Source organism: Schistocerca serialis, chromosome 8 (assembly GCF_023864345.2).
Source record: "Schistocerca serialis cubense isolate TAMUIC-IGC-003099 chromosome 8, iqSchSeri2.2, whole genome shotgun sequence".
Taxonomy (NCBI): domain Eukaryota; kingdom Metazoa; phylum Arthropoda; class Insecta; order Orthoptera; family Acrididae; genus Schistocerca; species Schistocerca serialis.
Window position 1 is genome coordinate 129,439,866 of NC_064645.1, and position 6,165 is coordinate 129,446,030.

The following is a 6,165-nucleotide window of genomic DNA, read 5'->3' on the forward strand; positions in this document are numbered from 1 at the left end:
CGGACCACCTTGCTTGGTCGTCGGTCGGTCGTCTTGTCGGACGACGTGTATTTGGCTTGCGGTCGCTTATGGGTTGGCTGTGTGTGCCGACTCGTAATTCGTCCCTGTTATTATACAGTCACGGCCATTGGCATTGTTTAGTTCTTCGTGCAAGTGTACGTGAAACTGTGTGTAGTTTGTGTGATTTTGATTGACAAGTTATTTTAAATGGTGTCGGCGTACTGGATCTGAGAGGTCGGTCGTCTCATCGGGCGACGTGTCACTGGTTCTCTTAGCGCTTCTGAGCCCCTTCAGTCATCATCTTGTGGAACTTGGGTCGGTCCTTTCCTGGTGCAGCGATGTCGCTTAGTCAGTGGGCGTGTTTCCTCTACATGGTTGTGTCCGGGCCGCCGTTGTGTGTCTGTAAGTGAGTGGGAGACGCACCAGCAGTGCAGTCGCGACGGAGCAGCAGTCGCAGACGGACCAGCAGGCAGTTGGTCGGTTGGCGTGGAGTAGCGAGGAAACCTCGGCGCGTGATTTGGCCGACCACCTGGCCGCATCCACAGGCAGTCGGAGTGTGTTCTGCTGTTCCCATTGCTACTAGGTCAATAGCTCACCGATCCTGGACAAGAAAGTTAAGTTCAACTTAGTCTACCAGCAAGTCACGACTGTTCGCATTGTGTCGTTTGGATGTCGTTGTCGCCTGTTGCGACAAGTTATCTTGTCGGTGTGTCCGTTGACTGTCGGTCGGTTGGTTTGCCGGCGGATCGGATATAGTTGGGCCGACTACCTGTCTGCCCATAGCGAACGTTAATATTTCAAGTGCAGACCAACCCCCGGAAACTTCTCAGCGCCGCTGGCTGTACTGCCTTTTCTTATTGGTGTTTGATTGTGTATTTTAATGGCTTATAGCCGATGGTTTGAATTTGTATGCTTTTAGTGGGGTTTTTAATAATGGGTCTTCAGCCGATTTAAAATTGAAATTTCCTTACTTGTCAAGTCTTGCATTGTTTGGGCCTTCTGACTTTTGAAAATTTATTGTAGTTGTGTTTTTCAATAATGGGCCTTCAGCCACTTTAAAATTTAAATTCCTTACTTGTTAAACCTTAAATTGTTTGGGCCTTCAGCCTGTGTAAAATATTGTTTAAAGATAAGCTTTGGGCCTTCTGCCTACTAAAAATTATTTTAGTTGTCTTGAGTCATCGGCCTTCAGCCGTTTTTAAATTAAAGTTCTTGTCTTTCAAGTATCAGACTGTATGGGGCCTTCAGCCTAATTGAAGATAAGGTCTTCTGCCTTGTGTTTCTTTTAATTAATTTTACCCGCAGTTTTAAATCATGGGCCCTCAGCCGTCTTCAAATTACACTTATTTGCTTTTCAAGTGTTAGATTTGTTGGGCCTTCAGCCAAGTTATAGAACTAACTTACGTGAGGCCTTCTGCCTTCTAAATATTCTTTTTTGAGTCTGAATTTTAAGCTAATGGCTTTCAGCCGTTTGTAAATTTAAGTGGTTGTGCCCTTAAGGCTATTCACCCGATAACTAAGTTCAAAACCTTTTTCTGTATTATTTGGACAACTAAATAAAGTTATATGTGTTTGAGTGTGACTGAAAGCCCCCTTTTGGCCCCTTTCCACAATTCCAACTACCTGTTCTGTCCTGCGTATTTAAGCAGGGCGTTCAACTTTTTTAAAAAATAAATACATATGTGATACTCATAACACTGTGTCATTGGGCTGTATAGGCGGACCCGTGCCTACCATTCCAATCTGTGAATTCCGCACGTCAATAGTGAATTCTGTTATTGAAATATTTGCGTTGCAAGTTGCAGGTGATTCACCCTGTATACTACGAAAGCTGGTTATCGAAACTGAACACTGTGTTAATAAACAGGAAGAAGACGAAAAGTAAATACTGCAATGTTGTGTACATTATTTTATAGTAGCTCATTACATTCAGTAATAAGAAGAGGAAAATTAAAGACGAAATTCGCCGGCCGGAGTCGCCGAGCGGTTCTAGGCGCTTCAGTCTGGAACTGCGCGACCGCTACGGTCGCAGGTTCGAATCCTGCCTCGGGCATGGATGTTTGTGATGTCCTTAGGTTAGTTAGGTTTAAGTAGTTCTAAGTTCTAGGGGACTGATGACCCCAGCAGTTAAGTGTCATAGTGCTCAGAGCCATTTGAACCATTTTGAAAGAAGAAGTTCGACGAGATGGAGGCAGACGAAACAAGTTGGCAAGGCGTGTGTAGCAGAACAGATATTTTCTGTATGTTAAAGTAGTTTTTAGCCGTTACAACAAGAGCACATTTCTTATACGAAGTATCAGTATTTCTCTGGCGCCGTGTGCAGTGCAGTGTGGATAGCGAGAATCGCGGGACAGCAAGTAGTCGCTTCGCTTTCCAGTGTAATATTAGCCAGTGCGGCGCGCGTCTACGTTTTCCACACACAACTAGTGGAGACGGGGTTGACACGTGACGCCACGGCCAACTCGCTCCTCATCTGAAGGAACAACAAACGCCAAGATCGACCAAGACGGCAAGAGCAACTTGGGTCGGCCCGGCACAATATGCAGGGCGGCGCATCCGCCGCAAACTCCTCCATACCTCCTGCCCCCGCACCACACGCCTCCCTCCACGCCCCACGGTTTCCCGTACCAACAGCCCGGCTCCGCCATTATAATTATAAGCCGGTCCGCTGCGCCGCGCGACTATGAGATGGCGAGGGCATCACTAAATGCTACAGCAATCCATCATCCCGCCATTTTTACTTGTCTCCGCGTCATCCCTGCTGCGCTCCCCTGTGTCCTGCGGCCCGCCCCCGCTCTCAAAACACGGACGCCGCGCCGGCCGGCGTGGCCCGAGCGATGTCCCTGCTCATATAGGAGCCCGTCCTCTCCTATTTAATTGGGTTTAATAATTAGTTGCGTGCCTTACACTCTTGGTAATTGCAGACAATAGGACGGGGCGGCCGCGGCGCGCCTCGCCTCGAAGCGGCGCTGCTGTCGCGCACGGGTGTTGGGGGTGGGGGAGGTGGGGTAGTGGAGGCGGCAGTGATTCCTCCCCCACTCTCCTCCACACGGTCTCATCAGTGGCCAGTTCCACCCCGCACCACCACAGCCTCGCTCCCGCCGCAGAGCCCTCGCGCTCGCAAAGTCACTTAAAATATGCCGGAGCTCCGCAGATTTTCCAAGTGGACATCGCGCGGCGGATGGGAAACGTCACCGGAGAGAAAAGACGAGAACGCTACCGGGCCCCGTCTGGCACTCATCACCATGCCGGAGGGGGGAGCAGCGAGAGTGCGAAGAAGGCGAGAAAGCGAGGAGAGGCGCGGGGCGCCGGAAGAGGAGGGTCGTGGAACAAAAGAGCAGCGCGCAGCAGTTTCCTTTGTCAATTAAAAATGCCTCTCATTGGCGGCGCCCGCGCCCGCCGTTCTTTTATCTCGGCAGCCTCTCAGCGCGGCCCTCTCGATGTGCGGATTAGAGCGGCTTATCGAGAGTCCCAGCAGATCCCAAAGTAGGCCAGGGCGACGAGAGACCACTCGTACCGGCCGCCAGTCGATAGCGAGTAGTCGACTCCCACGCGGCTACGTCAGCAGCCAGCGACTCCTTTTATTTCCGCCCCCACTCGCTGTGCCACCCCTGCTGGCTACTTAGCACGCCTGACCCACTTTCTCAGCACGATACGAGGACGTCTGGCTGGACTGCACCGTCCTTCCATGCAGTTAATATTTGGCTCATACATCAACAGAGTGACTGACTGAGTAAGCCGAATAAATAGTTTTAGCAAGAAAGTGAGGTGGGCAACAAGATTAGGTTTCAACGCCCCGTCGACAGGGAAGTCATTAGACGCGGAGAAAAAAACAGATAGGCCACGGGTGGGGAAGGCAATGCCCGTGCACTTTCGAAGGAACCATCTCGGCAATCAGCTCAAAGCATTTTTAGGATATAAGGGAAAATCTCAATCCGGAATTTCGTAACGTGTGTTTGAACTACCGCCCTTCTAAACACGAGTGCAGTGTCTTCAGCCATGCGTGTAGCTGCACTCTACCAAAACTAAGGTTCATAGATTTCGAAAACTAAATAAATGATACATTGGTGGGGATGGAAACATAACTGAATGTGTAAGAGAGAAACAGGAATCCGTCAATTTCTCTGTTTTTTTATTTCTTTGGTCGTTTTTCACGTAACTAAGACGGCACACCACTCAGTCTTAGTTCATTAAGTATATTATATCCTTCCTAAATATAAACTGCACTTTATGATTTGTAAAAATTAGTTGATCATGTAACTTCTGCGCTTTTATGTAACCAAAGCAATTACTTTTGATGCAAGTACAGTTTAAATGCACATACATTATACATAAGGGCAACGGCTTTCCCGCAGTGGATACACCGGTTCCCGTGAGATCACCGAAGTTAAGCGCTGTCGAGCGTGGTCGGCACTTGGATGGGTGACCATCCAGGCCGCCATGCGCTGTTGCCATTTTTCGGGGTGCACTCAGACTCGTGATGCCAATTGAGGAGCTACTCGACCGAATAGTAGCGGCTTCAGTCAAGAATACCATCACAACGACCGGGAGAGCGGTGTGCTGACCCCACGCCCGTCGTATCTGCATCCTACACTGAGGATGACACGGCGGTCGGATGGTCCCAGTAGGCCACTCGTGGCCTGAACACGGAGTGCATATACATGTATATATATATATATATATATATAATTGTTATTTAGTTCTCTATAGAACTCCTTCATCATGATCAATGTAGAAGTTTCCTGTTATTACTGATAACAGCGAAAGATGTTTGAGAGGAACAGAAGCATGCTTTTTACAAGTTCGACAACTACTGAAGCGATGTCTGGTATATTTTTGTTTTGAATTTTTTAAATTATACCTTTTGTTGAGGAAACAGAGCATCTAATACTAAATGAGAAATCTATACAGTTTTCTCAACTTTTGCTACAGCAACCCGTTGTTTCACATTACATATCGAAAATTGTCGAATGAAACCTGAATTAAACATTGACAAATTCAGTTTTGCCATATATTGTTAATTTTAAGTAACCTATAGGAAGATAAATATTTAGAACAAAAATTTACCTTACTTTACGCAGCCCTTTGTATTTCCTCACTAGGTTACTAGACAGTTTACCCCCTCTGGTTTTAGAGGAATCTGGTAAGCCACTGAACGGACACGTAAAGAAAGCGACCGTTTAGTATTTTATCCATCCTCAGCAAGTGTAGTTGTATATAACGAAATAATAAGCAACTTTCTTCAGAAGGCTGTACCTACTGTGTACAGCAAAGTGCCACCGCGGCAGCTGATGACCGCGCAGTTGAGGACCCCAGAAACCAAACACCAGCAAAGTGCCGTGGTCATGTGGTTACTAGCTTCTGCAGCTCTACTCCCACACCGCCTCGCTCGATTTTTCAACAACAGGATATTGACTGTATAAAAGTGCGCAGAATATTACATTTCCTTGTCTGCAACAGCAAGTGTCGAGCAGGTTTAATGTGAACACGTTTAGAGTTGTTGGAAACAGCAAGTGTCGAGCAGGTTTAATGTGAACACGTTTAGAGTTGTTGGAATTAATTATGAAAAATTGTATTGAATTACGCGATCATCATTATTAGTCGATTTAGTCATTTCAGAGTGTCGTGACCTCGTTTCTTCATTCTTTTCTTAAGGGGGTTTTCTGGTCTCGAAGTCCGCTTTTTATCTCTTTTTCAACTTTTTTTTTCGAGGTGAAATCAAAGGATAAGTCGAAGAGCGCTGATATCCTTTTGTTCAACAATCTTTTACCTAAATTACAAAAACTGTCCAAAAATATTAAAGGGTTATTAAACAAAACGGCGCCGAAGATCGTAATGCACGCCGTGCTCAGGTGGGTGGTTGGACCTGGTTCAGTAACTGGGTGATCTGAAAGAGACCAAACCGAAAAATTATTAAAATATGCCAGTGTAGCTATGATCATAATCTTTGAACAGTAAAAAAAAAAGTAATTTTTTCGCAAAATGACGGCTATTTGAAAAAAGTAAAAAACTCGACTTTGACTGGGTCTTCAAATGTACATTTTTAAATCGATATTTTGGAAACTGTTTAATTTTTAAACGTTCCGACCATAGCCAGTTTAATTCTCTACAAAATTAGCTAAGCGGCATCCAAATCGGCCGAGTAGTTTTTCGGCAATCCTAACA

The 6,165-nt window shown here is 46.3% G+C and overlaps 1 pseudogene; it reads left to right on the plus strand.

The window, feature by feature from the left end:
• Positions 1-4,336: 4,336 nt before the first annotated feature.
• Positions 4,337-4,454, plus strand: LOC126417895 (5S ribosomal RNA; annotated as a pseudogene).
• Positions 4,455-6,165: the final 1,711 nt, after the last annotated feature.